A 25,896-nucleotide genomic window follows, 5' to 3' on the forward strand; every position below is an offset into this window, starting at 1 on the left:
GCGTCCCAAGCAAAGTTCATAGTAGGTACTAGGGACATCCCAATCGGAATTTTAGGTAATGGTCTATGCAAACGCTCTTACAAGCCCAAAACGATGTTTTATGCGGAAAACATGGCAAGTGTGGATGAAACGGGGAGGTGTGGGGGCGCTACTATGTATGATTAAGTCCGGCATTCTCTTACGATTCCAAAAGTCCATTGGTCTAGGCCCACACACTATCAGGGCTATGAGCACTAGGCTACAGAGTATGACTCGGTCGTGCTGATATCTATTCGTAACCGAGCGAATCAGATGACAAGAAAATCATGGGCCCCACCACATCAAAAGTAGGAATGGTTCCTACTACCACTAGTAAGGAAAACGCATCCCTAGCAAAGTTCATAATGGGTACTAGGGACATCCCAATTGGAATTTTAGGTAATGGTCTATGGAAAAGCTCTTACAAGCCCAAAACGATGTTTTGTGCGGAAAACATGGTAAGTGCGGATCAAACGTGGAGGTGTGGGAGCGCCGCTATGTATGATTACATCTAGCGTTCTCTTACGATTCCAAAAGTCCATTGGTCTAGGCCTACACCCTATCAGGGCTATGTGCACTAGGCTACAGAGTACGACTCAGTCGAGCTGATATCTATTCATAACTGAACGAGTCACATGACAAGAAAATCGTGGGCCCCACCACATAAAAATGTAAGAATGGTTCCTACTGCCACTAGTAGGGAAAACATGTCCCAAGCAAAGTTCATAGTGGGTACTAGGGAGATCCCAATCGGAATTTTAGGCAATGGTCAATGCAAAAGCTCTTATAAGCCCAAAACGATGTTTTGTGCGGAAAACATGGCAAGTGTGGATCAAACGGGGAGGTGTGGAGGCACCACTATGTATGATTACGTTCGGCATTCTCTTATGGTTCCAAAAGTCCATTGGTCTAGGCCCACACCCGATCAGGGCTACGAGCACTAGGCTACAGAGTACGGCTCGGTCGAGCTGATATCTATTCATAACCGAACGAAACAGATGATAGGAAAATCGCGGGCTCCACCACATAAAAATGTAAGAATGTTTCCTACTACCACTAGTAGGGAAAATGTGTCCCTAGCAAAGTTCATAGTGGGTACTAGGGACGTCCCAATCAGAATTTTAGGTAATGGTCTATGCAAACACTCTTACAAGCCCAAAATGATGTTTTCTGCAGAAAACATGGCAAGTGTGCATGAAACAGGGCTGTGTGGGGGCGCCGCTATGTATGATTACGTCCGGCATTCTCTTACGATTCCAAAAGTCCATTGGTCCAGGTCCACACACTATCAAGGCTAAGAGCACTAGGCTACAGAGTACGGCTCGGTAGAGCTGACATCTATTCGTAACCGAACGAAACAGATGATAGGAAAATCATGGGCCCCACCACATTAAAATGTATGAATGTTTCCTCCTACCACTAGTTGGGAGAACGCGTCCCTAGCAAAGTTCATAGTGGGTACTAGGGACGTCCCACTTGGAATTTTAGGTAATGGTCTATGCAAAAGCTCTTACAAGCCCAAAACGACGTTTTGTGCGGAAAACCTGGCAAGTTTGGATGAAACGGGGAGGTGTGGGGGCGCCGCTATGTATGATTACGTCCAGTGTTCTCTTACGATTCCAAATGTCCACTGGTCTCGGCCCACACCCTATCTGGGCTACATGTACTAGGCTACAGAGTATGACTCATTCGTGCTAATATCTATTCATAACCGAACGAATCAGATGACAAGGAAATCACAGGCCCCACCACATAACAATGTAAGAATGGTTCCTACTGCCACTAGTAGGGAAAACGTGTCCCTAGCAAAGTTCTTAGTGGGTACTAGGGATGTCCCAATTGGAATTTTAGGTAATGGTCTATTCAAACGCTCTTACAAGCCCAAAACGACGTTTTCTACGGAAAACATGGCAAGTGTGCATGAAATGGGGAGGTGTGGGGGCGTCGCTATGTATGATTACGTCCGGCGTTCTCTTATGATTCCAAAAGTCCATTGGTCCTGGCCCACACACTATCAGGGCTACGAGCACTAGGCTACAGAGTACGGCTCGGTCGAGCTGATATCTATTCGTAACCGAGCGAATCAGATGACAAGAAAATCTTGGGCCCCACCACATAAAAATGTAAGAATGGTGTTGGGAGTGTGCCCTAGAGATAATCTTACAGATGATTGTATTGCCTTGTATCCATGACATATAATGAGTCCATTGAATATCCATTAGAGACAACTTGTATCGATTATCAATTATGTGAATTGTTTGTGGAACTCTATACTTGTATGGTTATTCTATTGTTGTCCCTGATCGGAGTTCATGTGAGGACGCACATGTATATTAGATCAGCACATTATTAGTTGATGACTATGTTTCACAAGTCATAGACATGGAGATGTCAAACTAATAATGTGGGCACATGTATGACATGTAGGCTGGACTGACCCAACGTGAGATTGTCTCTATTCACATCATATACGTTATGTCCTTAGACCTGAGATTGTTGTATGTATTTGAGATGTGAAATGATCTGCTTAGGGACTATCAAATGCTACTCCATAACTGGGTAGTTATAAAGGTGGTCTTCGGGTTTGTCAGGAAACATGCTGTGAGACATAAACAGTCAAGATGGAATTTTCCCCTCTCCATGTGAGAGAGATATCACTAGACGACTCTTGATTGGATCAACAAATGCATGGCCGTGCTTAGGTTAATTGTTAACCTATGAGTTGGACCAAATATCAAGTGGCAAGGGAATAACATGTATGTGGTTTGTGGTGGTTCATCTGATATGATCATTTGCGTTTGCATAGGAGTTGACACGCCTTGCTAGAGGCCGCTATCAACTATTGGGCGAGTAGGAGTACTCGGCCCATGTCTATTTGTGCGTGAACCCATAGGGTCGCACGCTTAAGGGGCTGGAAGCCTAATTCGGGTTGGACTCGAATTAGACTAGGCTTAGGGTTCCTAATGGGCCTCCAATTCGGGACCTCATTAGGGATGCCTATATAAGCAAGAGGAGGGGGCGCGACCTAGGTAACCCATGCCTGTTGGCAGCCGCCATCACCCTCCATGCTCACACCTATTGCTCCTCGCGGACCTAGCAGTCCGGAGGTGCACCGCTTCTTCCCTGCACGTGTGGGATACCTCGGAGGTGCTGCATCTGGAGCACTAGTACGAACCGCACGGGAGGAATGATCTGCAAGCGATGGAAGGCCGTGACAGATGTTGACGGTGGATATACCATAGAAATCCACACTCAAAACACCGTCAACATGCCTCGGTTTCAAGGAAGAATAGCATAACATGAGCATATTCTATCAATAACTAGCTCCACTTGTACTCTTGGCTTTTGATCTCAGGAAACACAAAACAGAGCTTAGGGGACCCACATAGGGGGTCGGTCGACCCCCCCTATGGGCCCACCTTGGCCTAAGCTTCAAGCATGATTAATGGCAAGGTCCCTGGAGTCCATTTCAACCCTTAGATCCACTTGTGTTTTCATCCAACGGTGAAAGATTGTTTCACATGGATCCATGGGCCCACAAGGAAGCAAGCAACATGACAAACACTTGGCAAAAGATGGAGCCACTTCCTATGACAGATGGGGACAACATCTAGAAGACCTTGTCTAGGCCCACCTGCCATAGGGGGGGGGGGTCAGCCGACCCCCCCATTGTGGGACCCAAGTGTGCAAACTCATCCCACCGACTTAGGCACCCTTCTAGAAGACTGTGGTGGGGCCCACCTATCATAGGGGGGGGTCGGTTGATCCCCCCTGGTGAGCATCTAAGGCGGTTGGCACTCAACCGACCTAAGCATGCTTCCCATGTGGTGGATTAACCTTGGTCATCCATCTAAGGCAGTTCCCAAGGTCGGTTCATCCAAGGGCCAAGGTGGAGAGCACACAGATCGATGACGTGGCGGTGGAGTAGCCCCTACTCCACCTACCCCTATAAATAGAGACTGTCTCCACCCTTGAGAAGCATCCCCAAAGATCCACAAGATCACCAAATCTTCACTTGGGAGATCAAGAGTAGTAGTAGTTAGTCTAGAGTGGGAGTTAGAGTCGAGTCGAGCGAAGCTCGGGGTCTCCGGAGTCGTCTTCTGGAGAGTCTGGTATAGCTCTTGTATCTTTCTCTTTTTGTAAGACTTTCCTTTTAGCATTATATTATTCTTACTTTGCTTTACTTAGTATTTACTTAGTACAAGTCTATAGTCACTATAATCTTGTTGTGCACTTGTCTTAGCATTATAGTTGTCTTAGTTAGATTGGTTTCCTGTAACCAACTCCTTGTGTGTGTATCATCGTCCTATCTTAGCATAGGAGCTTATAGCTATCTGCGTGTTAGCTAGAGTTGTAAGAGTAAGTGTGGGCATGGTGCTCATACTTAGTCTTACCTTTGATTGTCATTGGTTTGCACGGAAAGTAGGGGTGCACTAACGAAGGGTGACAGGCTTTGTTAGGGCAATAGGGTTTCCCTCATGTTCGAACTAGTTCTTAAAAGGCAAGGTGTCCATAAGCCAAATAGTCGCTTGAGTAGGGGTTCTATTTCTTGCTCTCTCGTCTATCCCTCTCACACAAGTAGTAAGGCACCAGTCTAGTTAAGTCATCTATCTATTAGGATTAAGTTCATAGGAGTAAAGTTAGATACTTAGGAGTATTTTACTCACTCGTTGTCCTCCCACCTAGCTAACACTCTACCAGTTATCTTTAGATTAGCTTCTTGCTATCTAAATTACCTACCCTTCCTATCTTTCACTTACCTCCCTTTTTCACTAGTTGATACTAGATCGTAGTAGACATAAGGATCTCTTTCCCCTTTTATTAAATACTCCTACCTACTGCTTTCCCTTGGGATAAAATAAATAACGATACCTTGGAATACTCATCCTCGGTGAAGTGCTACATCGGTATATTCTGTGCACTTGTGGAATAATCCAATAGACATAAGAAATACCCCTACAGGCATTTCTGGCGCCGTTGCCAATCTTTGGTAGCAACGTTAAGAAATACCAACAAGCATTTTTGGCGCCGTTGTCGGGGAAAGCATCAGCCTAGGAATTTTAATAAAAGTGAATCCGGAGTCTACTATAGATTTAGTTATTGACTAGTGATAGGGGCTTACCCTGCACTTGTCCTATTTCTCGTTATCATGAAACTAGACAGTGCATGAGTGGTTTCCAATTGCCATCAAACTTTATCGAAGATCCTAAGCAATTGTTGAGGAGAACTAGACGTCATCAAGTTTCACCTCAGAGGTTCATCTCGAACCTAAATCCGTTCAAGGAAGGAGGCGCCACACCAATCATTAAGGAAGCTATGGCCCAAAAGACCATCTCTGAGTACTCTGCACCGTCGGCTGACTATGTCACCATGGGTCCACAGCTTAACTTGGGGGATGCGACTGTTGAGCTTAAGCCTGCACTCATCAATATGGTGCAAGCCAACCTGTTCTATGGGAAGCCGCACGAGGACGCCAATGCCCATCTCCAACACTTCCTGGAGGTGTGTGGTACCTTCACCATCAAGAATGTCTCTGCAGACACCATCCATCTTCGTCTTTTCCCATTCTTGCTATTGGGAAAGGCGAAGCAATGGTTCTACGCCAACAAGAGTGAAGCCACCACCTAGGAGAAGTGCGCCAATGCATTTCTCAAGAAGTTTTTCTAGATGGGCAAAACCAGCGCCCTTCGTGGAAAAATTTCTAGCTTCCAACAGTAAGCTAATGAGACAATTCCCGAAGCATGGGAACATCTCCAGGAGTACATTCGTGCCTATCCTCATCATGGGATAGAAAAATGGCTCATCATCCAAGGTTTCTACCATGGCCTGACCGGTTTGGCCTATAGTCACCTTGATGCTGCCGCTGGAGGAGCATTCTTGCAACTTAATGTCAAGGATGCCAAGGACCTCATAGAGAAGATGGTCACAAACCAAGGATGGAATGAGGAGCGCCTCCAGCCCAAGAAAAGAGGTGTCCATGCCCTCAATGAAGTGGACATGCTCTCCACTAAAATGGACCTCTTGATGAAAAAGATAGAAGATGGTTCCAAGAAGGAACAAGAGGCCATTCAACCTTACGCCACCGCACGAGCCGTCGAAGCCGATCCATGGTGCGAGGTGTGCGGAGGAGAAGATCATTTAGGAAATAATTGTCCCAAAACAAAGGAGGAGGTGAGCTTCATCATCAATAACAACAACAACAATGGGTACCAGCCCCAACAATAGCAACAAGGATGGAACTCGCGCCCCTTCTACCAAAACCAAGGTAACAGTTACAGTAATAATTTCAATAATTCTTTTGGTAACCAACCTTCATTATGAGATCTTGTCTTAGGACAAACTAAAATAAATGATAGTATTAATAAGAAAATGATGGCTAATGATAAGATTCTTGAAACCCTAAGTGAGAAAATGGATAGCTTTAATTCAGTTATGAAAAATCAATTGAGCTTTAATAAAATGCTAGAAACACAATAAGCTCAATTAGCATCACCTATCCCATCCTTCGAGCAAGGTAAGATCCCAGGGAAACCTGAGGATCCAATTGAAAGTGTTAAATTAGTAACCATGAGGTTTGGTAAGCCTCCGGTCCGGTCAAACTGGAGCTATCTTCTTGATCCGCCATTCGTCGTCAAGAAGGACGATCCTGGCCACCCGACCATCACCTGCCAGATTGGACCACAAATCATCCACAATGCCTTCTGCGACCTTGGATCAAGCGTCAACCTCATGGCCAAGGTAATGTATGAAAATTTGTTAGGGGGGCCTTTGCACCCCACATTTGTTCGTTTGCAGATGGCCGATCAGACAATTTGGTTCCCTGAGGGACTCGCAAGGGATATACTAGTCAAGATTCAAGACGACTATGTCCCTATGGACTTCATCATCTTAGACATGGGAGCCAACAATGAAGTCTCCATCATCCTAGGAAGGCCATTCCTCAACACAGTTAACGCCGTCATCTATGTGGGGTCTAGCCAAATTCATCTTCAATTCCCAGGATGGAAGGTAAAGTGTCCATTCAATGGTTATAAAGCTAACATGTAGGTGAAGGACAAAGAACCAAAAAACAAACCTCGCTACAACCCACGCCGAAGAAACAACAAGAAAGGTGAGTCGGCCAAAAAGGCCGAAGTAAAGAAGGAAAAGCCCGCTGAACCACAAGCTGAATTCAAGCAAGTATGGCGGGAGAAAGAGGTGCAATCATGGTCCCCATCTCCGGGATCAATGTTGACACCAGAAGTGGCAAATAGATATACCGCAAGCGTACGGTAGTCAATGTAGCCTTCACCGGGAGTATTCCAGGTATCGTATTTTCCACAGGGAACGTGAAGTGGTTTAACCAGGTTTGAGATCGTCAGGTGATGATCAAAGGGTTTAGGATTAGGTATAGAGAGGTCTATCTAGTAGAATTATCTGGTTATGGTATGTTAAGTATACAAAGGTTTATCACCTCACCCTTTACTAGGGGCGATAGGCGAACTGTAGATCGTGTTAATAAGAGGTTTTTCACCTCCGCCCCTACTGAGGCGTCTACCCTACTCAGCCCCTCTATTATGGACAACTTGCCTAACAACACATACGAGGAACTCTAAACCTTAGCAGAGCTTGTCACCCTCTTGCTAGGTGTCTCGCAGTGCGACAAGAAGCTCACACAGGCAAGATATAGTCTAGACACCATGTCTACACTAATCTCACTACTCTCGGCTTAGCTAAAGCTTTGAGCACTTTAACAAGTAAAGCAATGTGCCAGTAAAACGACCATATACTTAAAGTACCAAACTAGAATATAAAATACTAAAAGGACTCGGATGTAAAACTTATAAGAAGATTCGCATCCGCTAAGGTGCCCCTTGGAGAGGATTCCCGACAAGCCGGGACTCCTCCTTGGAGACTCCTCACTCCCTTCCCTCTATTCTTGCACAAAAGCTACTAAAGTAGTCTTTCTTCCTAAGATACATACTCTAAAGTGAAGGCCTATGGGGGCATTTATAGGGTAAGGTGGAGTAGGGGCTACTCCACCGCCACATCATCGATCCGTGTGCCTCTCCACCTTGGCCCTTGGATGAAACCAACCTCCAAACCACCTTAGATGGACGGCCGTGGTTAATCCACCACATGGGAAGCATGCTTAGGTCGGTTGAGTGCCAACCAACCTAGTTGGCTTCCAGGGGGGTCGGCCGACCCCTCCTCTGACATGTGGGCCCAACCCAGGTCTCCTAGAAGGAAGCTTAAGTCGGTGGGAGAAAGTTGAGCTTCCAAGCTCCCAATGAGGGGATCGGCTGACCCCCTCTGTGATAGGTGGACCCCCTGGTGGGTGTCCCCATATGTCATGGAGTATGGTCCTTGTGCTGGTTGACTTGTTTTCACTTCGGTTTCTTTGTTGTGGGCCCATGGATCCATGTGCTTTGTTCCTCCAACGTTAATTTCAATCACACTTGTGATCTGAGGGTGGAGGTTGGCTAAGGAGTGCTTCTCCTAGATCATGCCAACTTGGCATGGCCTGGGCCTACAGGATGGGGGTCGGCTGACCCCCTCCTTGTGGCCCCAGTGTGTCAGCCTTTGCACACTGCTCCTTGAAGCCAGGGAATTGAGGTTGGTTTTGTCAACTTGATGATTGATCATTTCTTGCTTGTTGCTATCTCTTCCTTTTTAGGCTTCTGGATCATGAAAAGTACCTGTTCTAGTACCTACAACCAAATAGTGACATGTACATGTGGAACCAGGTTATTTGTACCTATATCACTACTTGTTTGGTTGTTTCTTCCCCCAAAATGAGTCTTTAGTTGACGGTTATGATAGAAGAAAATTGGGTATAATTACCGTCAACAATTCCCCCACACTTAAGTCTTTGCTCATCCTCGAGCAAAGGTTAGAGAGAATGATAAAATATGATTATGACATTTTCAAGATATTAGCAAACACAAAGCTTTACTCAAGACATATCTCATACAAGTGGGTTATGTGGTACTGTCTAGCATATATCATTCAGATGTTGAAAAATGGAATAGTTCTCAAAGCAAAGTCATCTTCCCATTTTCATATCCTTAGCACTTAGAGTTTTTGACAATGGTTTTAAAAGGAAGCACATAGTTCATTCTTACTCCTCAATTAGTACTCTCAAGTCACTCAGTAAGTATATGATTCCTCACCAAGGCATATCATATGATTGCCTTCTTTTGTTTCATCCTACATCTATCAAGCTTATGTGGGGCTTAGGTAGGGATAAACAAGATAGCATACTTGCATTGCATATATTGTAAAGTCAAAACAAGGATCCAAGGAGAAGAATGTCATAATCCTAGATCAAGATGTGTAAGTGTGTGGAAATATGTGGACTAGAATGCTCCTCTATTTGATAAGGTCTCTCTCTACTTTATTTTATTTGAGACATCGCTAGCATTTTTTTTCAAAGCAATGGACCTTCAAGTGTCCACATTTTTTTCTTTTGCATAGCCTTTGTGTCTCATCTACTAAGCCATACTTAGAGAGATATTCTAAACATTAAAACATAGAGCATCTATATGGTGGAAATGGATGGCATGTTTTTGCGTACTTCCAGTGTAGAAGCAGCATGTGTATATGTGGCGCGTACGTGATCTTGATCTTGGGACTTTGACATAATTCTCAACAAGGGTCTACAAGGTTTGACCAAACTCAACACAAGTACAAGTAGCATAAATAGAAGGGGTTTTGATCATGGTATGAACATATATGGCTTTGGTGGGAATTTTCTTACTATTGAGGAGTAAGTGACACTATGGTTTTATGACATTTTCAAAATAAACCTCTAAGCACTTTGAATAGAAAAGGTATGAATCATGAGCCAAGAACTATATCACATTTGTCAACAACTTAGTCAATATGATATTCCTATCAAGATATGTGACCCACAAGGATAAGCATATGCGAGAATTAGACTTTGTGACACTTTTACCCTTTAAATGTCATAAATCATGTCAGTTTTTATTTTCAGATGCAAGTCTTCTTGTTTTTATTTTTATTTTATTTCATTTCATCTAAGGAAAGTGATTAAAAGGTAAAAGTAAGAATGAAAGAACAGAGGGGGAGTAGGAGTGGCAAACTAGACAGGAAAGCTATAGTTGATGAGGTGAAGCTACCTAGTGGGCCCAGGGCTCCATGGTGGGGCCGACCGACCCCACTTGGGCATGGCCGTTGCTGCCATTTGAATCCTCTCTATTTCAAACATGTTCCTGCAACTTTGTTTTCCCGTTGGCCAGCAAAATAGGGGTCGGCTGACCCATATATATTTTCAAATTTTGTCGTCGCGACGTGTCAGGCCATGTTGAACATCATGGGATGTTCAGTGTTGTTCAGCAGCGAAGTTGGGGGATCGGCCGATCCCCCCACACTTGGGTTTTTCAACATTCTGAATTTTAAACACAGGGGAAACGTCAAGTGCAGATGCCCTGCTGGTGGCAACACACCAGTAGGACCAATAACTTTGTTTATAAAAAGGAAATTGATATGTAGGCACTTTTACAATGATTGAAATCAAAGGAATTCAAAAATGAAATAAATCTAAGGGTGCCTATTTATTCTAGATGATTTCTAGGGTAACTAAGGAGATGGTGGCTCTAGGATATCCTCTCGCCCTATGGCCTTTGCAACGCGCTTGAGCTTTGCATTGGTACTAATGCGCAGATGGCGGAAGTTATCTTCCATATCTAAATGTGCCATCTTAAGCTCTGACACCGTCTCCTCTAAAACCCTATTCTTGTTTCTAAGGATGGCGGTGATGCGCAGGATCTTCTCTATGTCGGTCTTCTCTTCCCGATCATCTTCAAATTGACCTAGAGGGCCATTGATCGGAGGCGAATCCATCCTCCGGCGGATAGAGGGGCTAGCAGAGGAGTCAAGAGACTCCCGTAGCTCCTTCTCCCCAGAGTTAAGAGAAGGGACCAACACCTTCCCCTTCCTCGGTCCACCACCCATGATCTTGTGATTCTACCAATATGGGGGCGTGGACGGGGTGTAGGACGTTGTGTACTCCGTACTCCCAGTGGTGTCCGAAGAGATGGTGATGGCACGCTAGTTTGTGGCCATTGGAGCCTTCCCCTTGAGTGCCAATTGGCCCGTGGTGGGCCGAATCGGCATAGTGGAATGAATAGGGGACTTCCCAATCTCTCTTCATGGAGTGAGAGACTGGCCAGCTGAAGTGGTGCGCTGGGGTGGCCGGGGGGTGGTCGGCCGACCCCTTCTTGGGTCGGGTGACCCCACCATGGCCCCTGTGGCACTCCAGGAGGTGGTACAATGGCCAGTGGTTCGGCATCAACCACATTGATGGCTAGGGCAAGCTCCAGACTCTCAGTGAGTGATCTTTTTGGCATGGGAGAGCCTGAACGAGTGGGCAAGTTGGAATTCTTGTTGGTGGGAGCCATGAGAGGTGGTCTCTAGGCGAGATGGGAGTTCAAAGGAGGCAGGAGAGGGCTAGAGTCGTGAAGGGATGAAGTGGAGGATGAAGAAGGAGAGAAGGGGGGATTTATAGGGATTTGCTAAGGTTATCCAGCGAATTTCGAACAAGTTTTGAAAAGGAGCATCTGGGGAAGGTTGGCACATCGTTCAAAAGGTTGAGGATCAAGTTGAACCCCGCAAAAGTGGGATTGGCCAATCCCCCTCCTTTTGAATTTGATGTTCAAATTTTGTTCCCCGAACTCCTCTCGCTCTCCCCAACTTGACAACGGTTTGTACCATGTCGAGTTGGGATCGGCCGACAACCTCTTGGGGTGCTCAGAGCGATCAAGTTCGGGTTCTAGGCTCCCTAGGTGGTTTGTACAAGTTTGGGTGTGTTTGGGCACTGTAGTGGGGTCGGCCGACCCTGGTTTGGGGTCTTTGGGGACCCAGCTTTAGTGCCGAGGTGAGTCTAAACCTATACAGCCTAATCTAATGTTCAACCAATACAAGAAAAGAAAAAGAATGACATGTAGATTTTAAAATTTTGTATCAAGTATGAATTCTACCATGTCAACTTCTTTTTCCAAGGGTTCATGTTCATAAAAAACTTTAAGACGATGACCATTTACCTTAAAGACGTTGCCGTCATTGTCTTGAAGCATGACGGCTCCATGTGTCACGCATGAATCACAAGGAATGGACCTTCCCATTTGCTTCTTAGTTTCCCATGGCCAAATAACTTGACCCTTGAGTTGAACATGAGAACCTTGTCCCCAGGATGGAACTCCTTTTGCTTGATTCTCTTGTCATGCCATCTCTTAGTTCTTTCTTTGTACATTCTGGCATTGTGATAGGCTTTCTCCCTCCATTCTTCAAGTTTTGAAATCTGGAGCTTCCTATTCATCCCAGCTGAGGGCAAATCCATGTTCCATTTCTTTATTGCCCAGTGTGCTTTATGCTCCAGCTCTACCGGTAGGTGGCATGTCTTATAGTATACAAGTTGGTATGGTGTCATACCAATTGGAGTCTTGTATGCGGTCCTATATGCCCAAAGTGCGTCCGATAGCTGACTTCTCCATGCTGTTCCCATTTCATTGACAGTCTTTTGTAGAATGTTTTTAATCTGCTTGTTAGACATTTTTGCTTGTCCGCTTGTTTGAGGGTGATAAGGTGTTCCAACGTTATGCCTTATCCCCACGTCTGATAGGAAGCGTTGGAATTTTCTGTCAATGAAGTGGCTCCCTCCATCACTGATAACTAACCTTGGGGTGCCAAATCGTGGGAATATGACTTCCCTAAACATCTTCTTTGTGTGCGTAGTGTCGGCTGATTTGCAAGGCATTGCTTCTACCCACTTGGACACGTAGTCCACTGCCACCAAGATGTATTCACAACCTTGAGACGGGGAAACGGACCCATATAGTCAATTCCCCATGCATCGAATAGCTCCACTTGAAGGTTGTTTGTGAGTGGCATTGCATCACGGGTGTTGATATTCCCATGCTTTTGGCACCTAGCACACTTCTTCATGAAGCCATGGGTATCTTCGTACATGGTAGGCCAATAAAATCCACTCTGCCATATCTTGGCATGGGTTCTAAATGCCCCATAGTGGCCTCCATATTTAGCTCCATGACACTTCTCCATGATCTTGACTGCTTCATTCATGGGCACACACCTCCTCAACACACCATCTTGGCAGACCCTATAGAGGTATGGGTCATCCCACAGGTGCACCTTGCTTTCCTTGGCAAGCTTCTTCTTGTCTACCCCGGGTGGTATGTAACCTAAGACTAGGTAGTTGATGATGTTTGCGTACCACGGGTAGGCTTCTGAGACCTTGAGGAGTGTGTCGTCTCGAAGGTAGTCGTTGATGGGTAGATCCTGTTTATCCTTGATTTGCATTCTAGACAAATGATCGGCTACCGAGTTTTCTACTCCCTTTTTATCTCTAATTTCTAGATCAAATTCTTGGAGTAGCAGGATCCATCTTATTAGTCGTGGTTTAGCATCTTTCTTAGTGAGCAGATATTTTAGAGCGGCGTGATTGGTGTAAACAATCACTTTTGCTCCTACTAAGTAAGATCTAAACTTGTCTATAGCAAACACCACGGCCAAAAGTTCTTTTTCAGTTGTTGCATAATTCAACTGTGGCTCGGTTAGCGTTTTGCTAGCATAAGAGATTGCATGATGTTTCTTATCTTGGGTCTATCCAAAGACAGCACTGACAGCATAATCACTAGCATCACACATTATCTCAAAAGGTAGCGACCAATCAGGGGGTTGAATGATTGGCGCAGAGACAAGTGCTTTCTTAAGGTAGTAAAAGGAATCCAAGCACTTATCATCAAAATCAAAGGATGCATCTTTAGCAAGCAGGTTTATTAAAGGTCTAGCAATCTCGGAACAATCTTTTATAAACCTTCTATAAAAACCCGCATGACCAAGGAAACTACGGACACCCCTAACATTCATGGGAGGTGGGAGCTGTTCTATGACTTCTATTTTAGCTCTATCTACCTCTATCCCACGCTCAAACACTCTATGTCCTAGCACTATCCCTTCTCGAACCATGAAATGGCATTTTTCCCAGTTCAAGATCAATTGCTTTTCTTGACACCGTTGTAAGACACGGTCTAGGTTCTCAAGGCAATGATCAAAAGTTTTTCCATAGACTGAGAAGTCATCCATGAAAACTTCCATGATTTCTTCGATCATGTCGGAGAAGACGGACATCATGCACCTTTGGAAAGAGGCAGGGGCATTGCATAGGCCAAACAACATGCGCCTATATGCATATGTCCCATAGGGGCATGTGGTCTTACTTTGGTCGTCGGGATGGATTGGGATTTGGTGGTAATTGTTGGTATTTCTTAACGTCGCTACCAAAGATTAGCAATCGGCGTTAGAAATGCCTGTGTGGGTATATCTAATGTCTATTGGATAATTCCGCAAGCGCACAAAATATACCGCTATAGCACTTCACCCAGGAGTATTCTAAGGTATCGTATTTATTTTTATCCCAAGGGAAAGCGGTGGCTAGAAATACTAATAGGAAAGAGATCCTTATCTCAATTTAGCAACAACTAGTGTAGAGGGGGGTATACGAAGGGAAAAAAGGAAGGTGGTGATTCAAAGATAACTAATTGAGATAACTAAAAGATAACTAGTGTAATATAGCTAGGTGGGAGGACAATGAGTGAGAAAGGTTCCTATGGTTCTAATTCTACTTTCGTGTTCTAATCAAATCAAATAGTGGAAACAAACTAGGATTGCTACCTTACTACCTGGTTGCTAGGGATAGACGAGAGAGTAGGAGACATAACCCCTACTCAAGCGACTATTATGCTTATGGACGCCTTGCCTTTTAAGAACTAGCTCGAACGTGAGGGGAGCTCTACTGCCCTAACAAAGCCTATCACCCTTCGTTAGTGCGCCCCTACTTTCTGTGCAAGCCAACGACAACCAAAGGTAAGATTAGCCTAAGCACCGCACTTATACTAACTCTCACTACTCTAGCCGAATATATGACTCAACTAGAGCACCTTGTTACAGGTGATGGTAAACAACCAAGGAGTTGTTTACAGGATCACAATCTAGTGTGTAACTACTCTAAGACAAGATAGACCACTACAATACTATTGCAAGAATAATATTGCACAAAGTAAATACTCAGAAAAGTAGGAAAAGAATACTAAATAAAAGTCTTACAAGAGCATACCAGACTCTCTAGAAGATGACTCCAGAGACCCCGAGCTTCGCTCAACTCAACTCTAACTCCCACACTAGACTAGACTACAACTAGGACACTAAACACTTATATCTCATATGGATGAATCTTGAGATGAATCATGCCTTGAGAGGGTGGATGCAGCCTCTATTTATAGGGAAAGGTGGAGTAGGGGCTACTCCACTGCCACATCATCGATTTGTGTGCTCTCCACCATGGCCCTTGGATGAAACTGACCTTGGGAACTACCTTAGATGGACGGTCGTGGTTATTCCACCACGAGGGAAGCATGCTTAAGTCGGTTGAGTGCCAACTGACTTAATAGCTCACCAGGGGGGATCGGCCGACCCCCCTATGATAGGTGGGTCCCATCAAAGTCTTCCAGAAGGGTGCCTAAGTCGGTGGGATGAAGTTACCCACTTGGGCCCCATAATGGGGGGGTCGGCCGACCCCCCTCATGGCAGGTGGGCCCAGCAAGGTCTTCTAGAGGCTATCCCCATCTGTCATAGGAAGTGGCTCCATCTTTTGCCAAGTGTTTGTCACGTTGCTTGCTTCCTTGTGGGCCCATGGATCCTTGTGAAACAATCTTTCACCGTGGGATGAAAACACATGCTGATCTGAGGGTTGAAATGGACTCTAGGGACCTTGGCATGGATCATGCTCGAAGTTCAGGTCAAGGTGGGCCCATAGGGGGGTCGGCTGACCCCCTATGTGGGTCCCCCTGAGCTCTGTTTTGGTGTTTCATGAAATCAAAGGCTAAGAGTACAAGTGGAACTAGTTATTGATAAAATATGCTCATGTTATGCTATTCTTCCTTGAAATCGAGGCATGTTGATGGTGTTTTGAGTGTTGATTTCTATGGTATATCCACCATCAACAGTAATCCAAATACCCATCAAGGAAACAGAAGAAAGAGTGTTTGGCTAGCCGTTCCAACATCTCATCGATGAATGGTAACAGGAAGTGGTCTTTCTTTGTGGCCTTGTTAAGCTTTCGGTAGTCTATACACATTCTCCATCCCGTGATGGTTCATTGAGGAATTAATTCATTGTTATTGTTTTTAACGACTGTCATTCCTCCCTTCTTAGGAACTACTTGGACGGGGCTGACCCACTCACTGTTAGGAACATGGCAGATTATGCCTGCGTGCAAGAGTTTTAAGACCTCTTTCTTTACTACTTCTCTCATCGCATTGTTTAGCCTCCTTTGAGGCTCCCTAGAAGGTGTAGCATCGGGTTCGATCGGAATGCGATGTGTGCAAAGAGTGGGACTAATTCCCTTGAGATCTTGCAAAGAGTATCCTAAGACAGAGCAGTGTTTTTCTAAGATGGTGATGAGTTTAGCGGTTTCTTCCTCTGAAAGTTGATCACTAATGATCACGGGGGTCTCTCTATCACCATTAAGGAAGGCATACTTAAGCCCAGAAGGAAGTGGCTTAAGTTCTATAGAGCATTTTGGTGATGGTTCGGATTCATCCAAGTCTAAAGGTTCATCCAAATTAGTTTCTTCTTCTTGGATGAAATCCTTGGCGTCTTCTTCTAGATTGGGTTGAGAGGCTTCTAGATGGGATGCTGACATTACCTCCTCTATTGGGTTAGGTTCGGGATGTGATTCGGCTTTGGAATTAACAGAGCCGGCAAAAGGGACAGATAAATCTAAATCCTTCCCGAGATGACCCTTGAGGCACCCTTCATGAAATCCCTCAAGGAATCTCATGAGTGGGTGCCCAATTAACAAGTCAATCTCCTCTATATCAAAGATAAAGAAGTTTAGGAGGATGCTAACTTTGTTAATTGAGACGGAAATGTTCTGTGCAATCCCGTAACTCTCAACCAATTCTCCAGAAGGTAATTTGAGAAATTTATTGGTCGAGGTTAGCAGTTCCTCGCCTAGGAGTGTTAATGCTAAAGATTTAGACATTAAGCTTATTCCTATGGTGGGGTCGTAGAGGGAATCTATAGCGGTCATGTTTATAACACAAGGAATGGAGGTGAAGCAGGAGAGAAGTTTAATGACATCAAATGATGCCTCGGCCTCCTTCAGCCATTCATTGCTCATAATGGATGTGAGCTCTTGAGCAGTTGCCTTGAGGTAACATGCCTCGAGATGGGTCGAAATGTGATTATTAGGAGCTCTACGTGCTATAGATTTCTTTTGCACAGGTTGAGTCGAGATATTGCCAAAATCAGCAAAAAGATCAGTCTCGACGTTAAGCTGGTAATCCAAAGGGTGAATTACTTCTTCCCTTGGAGGAGTCTATGTTTGTGGTTCAGGTTTGACAGCTTGGAAGGTGGATAATGGGGTTTTGGCTATCGTGGGTTCATCCCTAGGAGTTTGATCTTCCTCAGGGGCTTCATTATGTTCATCAGTGTAGGGGATGTTCTCAAGAATAGTCGCAAGAACATCCCTAGCTTCACTAATGGGTAGATGAAGGAATGCTCCCTTAGAGGCTAAATCAAGGAACTGTGAGGAGGTTTGTCTAAGACCGAGGTAAAAATGTTGCATAAGTGTAGGCTCGGTTATAGCTAAATCTGGGCCAGAGGATGCTAAGTCTGTAAGACACGCCCAGGACGCACCTAGAGACTCCTTCTCTTCTTGCTTGATGTTTAGGATGTCTCTACGAAGATGAGCTATGCGGGAGATGGGGAAGTAGGTTAAACAGAACATGGCTTGTAGCTTCTCCCATTCTCCTTTTACACTACCTATGTAGCGAGTATACCATCGTCTGGCTTTTCCTGTCAAAGAGAACAGAAACAGCTTCCAGTTAAGGGTTACTCGCCTCATCCCTTGGATGTGAATGCACGAACAAAGTTGTTTGAAATCACGTAGGTGTGTATAGGGATTCTCATCTCCATCTCCCAAAAAGGGATTCTCCTAAACCATTGCTATGAGACTAGGGCGAAGCTCATAGCGAACGGCCAAAATGGCCTGTGATGAACTAGGCGGCTCCAACTCAGCGCCCGATGGAGCAGCGTAATCAAAGAGTGTTGTTTGATCCATTTAGATGTGTGTAATAGGTTTTAATCAAACAAAGATAACTTAACAATTTCTATCCTAGTTAAAACAGCTACCGTTCCCCGGCAACGGCGCCAGAAAGCTTGTTGACACCAAAAGTGGCAAACGAATATACCGCAAGCATACGATAGTCAATGTAGCCTTCACCGGGAGTATTCCAGGTATCGTATTTTCCACAGGGAATGTGAAGTGGTTTAACCAGGTTTGAGATCATCAGGTGATGATCAAAGGGTTTAGGATTAGGTATAGAGAGGTCTATCTAGTAGAATTATCTGGTTATGGTATGTTAAGTATACAAAGGTTTATCACCTCACCCTTTACTAGGGGCGATAGGCGAAATAGTAGATCACGTTAATAAGAGGTTTTTCACCTCCGCCCCTACTGAGGCGTCTACCCTGCTCATCCCCGCTATTATGGACAACTTGCCTAACAACACATATGAGGAACTCTAAACCTTAGTAGAGCCTGTCACCCTCTTGCTAGGTGTCTCACAGTGCGACAAGAAGCTCACACAAGCAAGATATAGTCTAGACACCTCGTCTACACTAATCTCACTACTCTCGGCTTAGCTAAAGCTTTGAGCACTTTAACAAGTAAAGCAATGTGCTAGTAAAACGACCATATACTTAAAGTACCAAACCAGAATATAAAATACTAGAAGGACTCAGATGTAAAACTTACAAGAAGATTCGCATCCACTGAGGCACCCCTTGGAGAGGATTCCTGACAAGCCAGGACTCCTCCTTGGAGACTCCTCACTCCCTTCCCTCTATTCTTGCACAAAAGCTACTAAAGTAGTCTTTCTTCCTAAGATACATACTCTAAAGTGAAGGCCTATGGGGGGCATTTATAGGGTAAGGTGGAGTAGGGGCTACTCCACCGCCACATCATCGATCCGTGTGCCTCTCTACCTTGGCCCTTAGATGAAACCGACCTCCAAACCACCTTAGATGGACGGCCATGGTTAATCCACCACGTGGGAAGCATGCTTAGGTTGGTTGAGTGCCAACTGACCTAGTTGGCCTCCAGGGGGGTCGGCCGACCCCTCCTCTGACATGTGGGCCTAGCCTAGGTCTCCTAGAAGGAAGCTTAAGTTGGTGGGAGAAAGTTGAGCTTCCAAGCTCCCAATGAGGGGGTCGGCTGACCCCCTCTATGATAGGTGGGCCCCCTGGTGGGTGTCCCCACATGTCATGGAGTCTGGTCCTTATGCTGGTTGACTTGTTTGCACTTCGGTTTCTTTGTTGTGGGCCCATGGATCCATGTGCTTTGTTCCTCCAACGTTGATTTCAAGCACACTTCTGATCTGAGGGTGGAGGTTGGCTAGGGAGTGCTTCTCTTGGATCATGCCAGCTTGGCATGGCCTAGGCCCATAGGATGGGGGTCGGCCGACCCCCTCCTTGTGGCCCCAGTGTGTCAGCCTTTGCACACTACTCCTTGAAGCCAGGGAATTGAGGTTGGTTTTGTCAACTTGATGATTGGTCATTTCTTCCTTATTGCTATCTCTTCCTTTTTAGGCTTCTGGATCATGAAAAGTACCTGTTCTAGTACCTGCAACCAAATAGTGACATGTACATGTGGAACTAGGTTATTTGTACCTATATCACTACTTGTTTGGTTGTTTCTTCCCCAAAATGAGTCTTTAGTTGATGGTTATGATAGAAGAAAATAGGGTATAATTACCATCAACAATCAACCGAAGCACCCGAGGAATGAACAAGATGGAGAGGTCCTGCTCTACGGACCTAAAATATGGAGCCCTTGCTGGTAAGGTAAATCAGTATTTATCTCATATTTACTTCATGCATTTCAATTCTTGCATTTCATTTTTAATTGCATTCTTAGTTTTAATTCTATATCATTTCTTTCGACAAAACACTCAGGCATAATAAATAAAAACTTGAGAACAACTTGTAATAAATTTTTGAGCTGTTGGATCACCCAAGGTGGGGTCGGCCGACCCCACCAATGGGCCCACATCCACTCTTTTCACTTTGGCTAGATGATTTGGTTCATGATCAGCACTTGGATGCCCTTGGGGCTCTCAAGTGGGGGTCGGCCGACCCCCATCTTCACCCCTTTTGCAGCCTGTTGTCTCCCATTCACCTCACATAGAAATCCTATGCATGCCACTCTAGCCAAAGTCTAAAAAGAAATAGTCCCTTAGTTCATCACTTTAAGCATGAGATGCTCTTTTTCATCTTGGATGCTCTTGGGACCAAACCACCAGCTCAAATTCTACAAAGTGGTCACCTAGGCATGCTCTAGTGCTCCCATGGTCCATGGGAATCTCTTTAGACATGTCTCCACTTTAGCCATTCATGTTTTCCCTTTAACCAAGCACTAGGCAAGGGAATCTCTGAAAATTTAAACACTTTTGGTCCACACCTAGCCTTTACTTTACTAGACACTTAATGACACAATGTTTAAAGTGCTGGAAGGCTTAGGGAGGGGGTCGGCCGACCCCCACTTTGGACCAACTCTGAAAAATTTTCATGCATTCAACAAGATTCCCTTCCCAAAGTTCAATGCAATGTTTAAAGTGCTTTAGGGGTGGTCGGCTGACCCCAACATGGGGTGTCCTCCACTTGCCCTTCTCCACCTATAAATACCCTTGCATTGTGAGCTCAACTCCACACCCAAACCAGCAGAATCATCTCGAGCTCACAATTTCTCTTCTTCTCTCCATTGTTGCAAGTTCTTTCTCAAGTTTAGTTTAGTAGTAGCCTTCCAAAACAAAAACCCAAAAATATTTATCCCTTCTCTCTTGCATAGTAGTAGTAGTAGGAGCTTGGGTTGTCTCACTTGTGCAGCTAGATGAAGAAGTTACTCTCCTCCCGATTCAAGAAGGCCAAGAAGGGTGAGAGTTCTTCCCAGAGCTCTCACCACACCGATGAAGGAACCCAAGGGAGGGAGGAGGAAGAAGGCTACCACCAGATGGAACCCTATGAGCCTCCATCAAGAGTAAGAGAGCCCGAGAGCGGCATCATGCTAAACCAAGAAGAGCTGCAGAAGTACATCACCCTTCGAGCAAGCAGCTTTGCACACACAAGCATCATCGACCCGGTCCTCTTGGACCACACAGGAACAAGTAGAGTGACAAGAGGAATGTCACGAGCTGCCTAGCTAGAATAGGGTGGTCCCTCACACCCAACAGAAGAAGAAGTTGAAGAAGGCGATGAGGCGAGCTCCATGGACATTTCAGGGTCCATGGGGAGACCTCCACGTCCACAGCGCACTCCTCGTCCACGGTGTAGGGAGGGGTGCCACCAAAGGACGGCGATGGACGAACTCATCGACAATATGGGCACAATGCACATTGAACAAGAAGCAACATTGCAACTGGCGCAACAAAATGCCCAACTTCTGCAAGCAATACAAGATGAGGAAGAACAATGTTGGACCGGATGGTTCCAACATTATCCACCATCACAGTGAGAAAGAGCCAAGCTTGGGGGAGATCCTCTCCCCCACTAAGGTAAGTATTCTATCTTAGCATGTTGCATTTGTTACATTTTAATTATGTCTCTTATTGCATTTAAAAAAATGCCAAAAATATTTGCTTAATTATTCCCTTAGCACATATGTCTCATGTATGTCTATCTTCCTCATGGAAATGATGAATAGTTGCTTTGCTAATGTTTATCTAGTACCTAGTTTACAACTTAGTATTTCTCTAAGTATGGATCACTTAGCTCACTTAAACCATCATGAACCTAAAAACTTTGTGGGTTGCAAGTGCTAGAACTAAGTCTAAGTTGTTGGGAGACATGAGATAGTGAGACAAGAGTTGCTATAATATTGTTCTAAGCATGCTGGATTATCGGAGAATTATTCTTGAAATGATCAAAACCTTAATCGTTCCTCAATGGTGATAAATTCCTACCATAGTCATATATGCTTTACATGTTTAAAAACCTTCCACATAGGCTATTTGCTTTGTGTTGAGTGTTGTCAAGTCTTGTTGATCCTTGTTTAGAGACTTATCATGCTCCTAAGATCAAGATCACATGCACGCCACATATATATATATGCTGCTTCTACCCTGGAAGTACGCAAAAACATGCCTTCCATTTCCACCAAATGGATTTCTCCATGCTCTAAGTGTTAGAATATCTCTCTAAATATTGTTTAGTAGATGAGACACAAGAAAAAGGGCTAGGCAAAATAAATATTTACATATAGATGGACACAAGAAAGTCCATGTAGAAAAAAAAAGCTAGCCATGTCTCAATAGAAAATAGAGAGAGAGATCTTATCAAATAAAGGAGCAATCTAGTCTAACATATACCACACACTTGCACATTTTGATCTGGGAGTATGACACTTCTCTTCAATGATCCGAGCTTTGACTTCGCAACAAATGCAAAGTAAGTATGCTATCTCTTTGTTATCCCTACCTTGAGCTCCACATAAGCCTTTTTAGAAGTAGGATGAAATAGAGAAGGCAATTCTTGTCATATGCCTTGGTGAGGAATCATACACCATTTGAGTGACTTGAGAGAACCATATGAGGAACATTAAGTTTTCTTTTGAAAAATATTGCAAAACCTCCGGTATGAAACTTGCTAGGAACAAGAAAGTTAGTGCTCAAGTCAAACTGTTCTGTCTTTAAACTACCTAAGACAAAGGAAAAGCCATAAGCCCCATAGAGGACTAAGGTAATATGGGTGAGTTTTCATAGCTAATTTTTCCATTCAAAGAGAAGAACTTTGTTGTGCACCTGGTACTCTTGAAATGTGAGCATAGTAACAATACCTGATCCATCGAGGCTAAGTTTGATTGTTTGCTCAGGACGAGCAAAGGTTAAGCTTGGGGGATCTTGTTGACAGTGGATATACCATAGAAATCCACACTCAAAACACCGTTAACATGCCTCGGTTTCAAGGAAGAATAGCATAACATGAGCATATTCTATCAATAACTAGCTCCACTTGTACTCTTAGCTTTTGATCACTAGAAACACAAAATAGAGCTCAGGGGGACCCACATAGGGGGTCGGCCGACCCCCCTATGGGCCCACTTTGGCCTGAGCTTCAAGCATTATCCATGGCAAGGTCCTTGGAGTCCATTTCAACCCTCAGATTCACTTGTGTTTTCATCCAACAGTGAAAGATTGTTTCACATGGATCCATGGGCCCACAAGGAAGCAAGCAACGTGACAAACACTTGGCAAAAGATGGAACCACTTCCTATGATAGATGGGGACATCATCTAGAAGACCCTGGCTGGGCCCACCTGCCATAGGGGGGGTCGGGCGACCCCCCCATTATGGGACCCAAGTGTGCAAACTCATCCCACCGACTTAGGCACCCTTCTAGAAGACTATGGTGGGGCCCACCTATCATAGGGGGGGCGGCCGATCCCCCCTGGTGAGCATCTAAGGCAGTTGGCAATCAACCGATCTAAGCATGCTTCCCACATGGTGGATTAACCACGGCCGTCCATCTAAGGTGGTTCCCAAGGTCGGTTCATCCAAGGGCCAAGGTGGAGAGCACACAGATCGATGACGTGGCAGTGGAGTAGCCCCTACTCCACCTTCCCCTATAAATAGAGGCTGCCTCCACCCTTGAGAAGCATCCCCAAGCATCCCCAAAGATCCACAAGATCACCAAATCTTCACTTGGGAGATCAAGAGTAGTAGTAGTTAGTCTAGAGTGGGAGTTAGAGTCGAGTATAGCTCCTTGTGTGTGTATCTTTCTCTTTTTGTAAGACTTTCCTTTTAGTATTATATTATTCTTACTTTGCTTTACTTAGTATTTACTTAGTACAAGTCTATAGTCACTATAGTCTTGCTATGCACTTGTCTTAGCATTATAGTTGTCTTAGATTGGTTTCCTGCAACCAACTCCTTGTGTGTGTATCATCGTCCAATCTTAGCATAGGAGCTTATAGCTATCTGCGCGTTCGCTAGAGTTGTAAGAGTAAGTGTGGGTGTGGTGCTCATACTTAGTCTTACCTTTGATTGTCGCTGGTTTGCACGGAAAGTAGGGGCGCACTAACGAAGGGTGACAGGCTTTGTTAGGGCAATAGGGTTCCCCTCACGTTCGAACTAGTTGTTAAAAGGCAAGGCGTCCATAAGCCAAATAGTCGCTTGAGTAGGGGTTCTGTCTCCTGCTCTCTCGTCTATCCCTCTCACACAAGTAGTAAGGCACCAGTCTAGTTAAGTCATCTATCTGTTTGGATTAAGTTCTTAGGAGTAAAGTTAAATACTTAGGAGTCTTTTACTCACTCGTTGTCCTTCCACCTAGCTAACACTCTACCAGTTATCTTTAGATTAGCTTCTTGCTATCTAAATTACCTACCCTTCCTATCTTTCACTTACCCCCCTTTTTCACTAGTTGATACTAGATCGTAGTAGACATAAGGATCTCTTTCCCCTTTTATTAAATACTCCTAGCTACTACTTTCCCTTGGGATAAAATAAATAACGATACCTTGGAATACTCATCCTTGGTGAAGTGCTACATCGGTATATTCTATGCGCTTGCGGAATAATCCAATAGACATAAGAAATACCCCTACAGGCATTTCTAGCGCTGTTGCCAATCTTTGGTAGCGACGTTAAGAAATACCAACAAGCATTTCTGGCACCGTTGCCGGGGAAAGCATCAGCCTAGGAATTTTAATAAAAGTGAATCCAGAGTCTACTATAGATTTAGTTATCGACTAGTGATAGGGGCTTACCCCGCACTTGTCATGTTTCTCATTATCATGAAACTAGACAGTGCATGAGCGGTTTCCAATTGCCATCAAACTTTATTGAAGATCCTAAGCAATTGTTGAGGAGAACTAGACGTCATCAAGTTTCACCTTAGAGGTTCATCTCGAACCTGAATCTGTTCGAGGAAGGAGGCGCCACACCAATCATTAAGGAAGCTATGGCCCAAAAGACCATCTCTAAGTACTTTGCACCATCGGCTGACTATGTTGCCATGGGTCCACAACTTAACTTGGGGGATGCGAATTTTGAGCTTAAGCCTGCACTCATCAATATGGTGCAAGCCAACCCGTTCTATGGGAACCCGCACGAGGACACCAATGCCCATCTCCAACACTTCATGGAGGTGTGTGGTACCTTCACCATCAAGAATGTCTCCGCAGACGCCATCCGTCTTCGTCTTTTCCTGTTTTCGCTATTGGGAAAGGCGAAGCAATGGTTCTACACCAACAAGAGTGAAGCCACCACCTAGGAGAAGTGCGCCAACACGTTTCTCAAGAAGTTTTTCCCGATGGGCAAAACCAGCGCCCTTTGTGGAAAAATTTCTAGCTTCCAACAGCAAGCTGATGAGACAATTCCCGAAGCATGGCAATGTCTCCAGGAGTACATTCATGCCTGTCCTCATCATGGGATAGAAGAATGGCTCATCATCCAAGGTTTCTACCATGGCCTGACCGGTTTGGCCCATAGTCACCTTGATGCTGCCGCTGGAGGAGCGTTCTTGCAACTTATTGTCAAGGATGCCAAGGACCTCATAGAGAAGATGGTCACTAACCAAGGATGGAATGAGGAGCGCCTCTAGCCCAAGAAAAGAGGTGTCCACGCCCTCAATGAAGTGGACATGCTCTCCGCTAAAATGGACCTCTTGATGAAAAAGATAGAAGAAGGTTCCAAGAAGGAACAAGAGGCCATTCAACCTTATGCCACTGCACGAGCCATCAAAGTCGATCCATGGTGCGAGGTGTGCGGAGGAGAAGATCATTCGGGAAATAATTGTCCT

The 25,896-nt window shown here is 44.8% G+C and overlaps 2 non-coding genes across 2 annotated transcripts; both read right to left on the reverse strand.

Annotated features, from left to right (window-relative positions):
• Positions 1–5,700: 5,700 nt before the first annotated feature.
• LOC136553158 (small nucleolar RNA R71) lies at positions 5,701–5,807 on the reverse strand. The gene has a single exon (XR_010783064.1). It is a non-coding gene; the product is annotated as a small nucleolar RNA R71 (small nucleolar RNA).
• A 19,615-nt stretch (positions 5,808–25,422) lies between these two features.
• On the reverse strand, positions 25,423–25,529 carry LOC136553150 (small nucleolar RNA R71). Its single transcript, XR_010783056.1, has one exon. It is a non-coding gene; the product is annotated as a small nucleolar RNA R71 (small nucleolar RNA).
• Between the last annotated feature and the right edge of the window lie 367 nt (positions 25,530–25,896).

The sequence above is a fragment of the Miscanthus floridulus genome, chromosome 4 (assembly GCF_019320115.1).
Source record: "Miscanthus floridulus cultivar M001 chromosome 4, ASM1932011v1, whole genome shotgun sequence".
NCBI classification, from domain to species: domain Eukaryota; kingdom Viridiplantae; phylum Streptophyta; class Magnoliopsida; order Poales; family Poaceae; genus Miscanthus; species Miscanthus floridulus.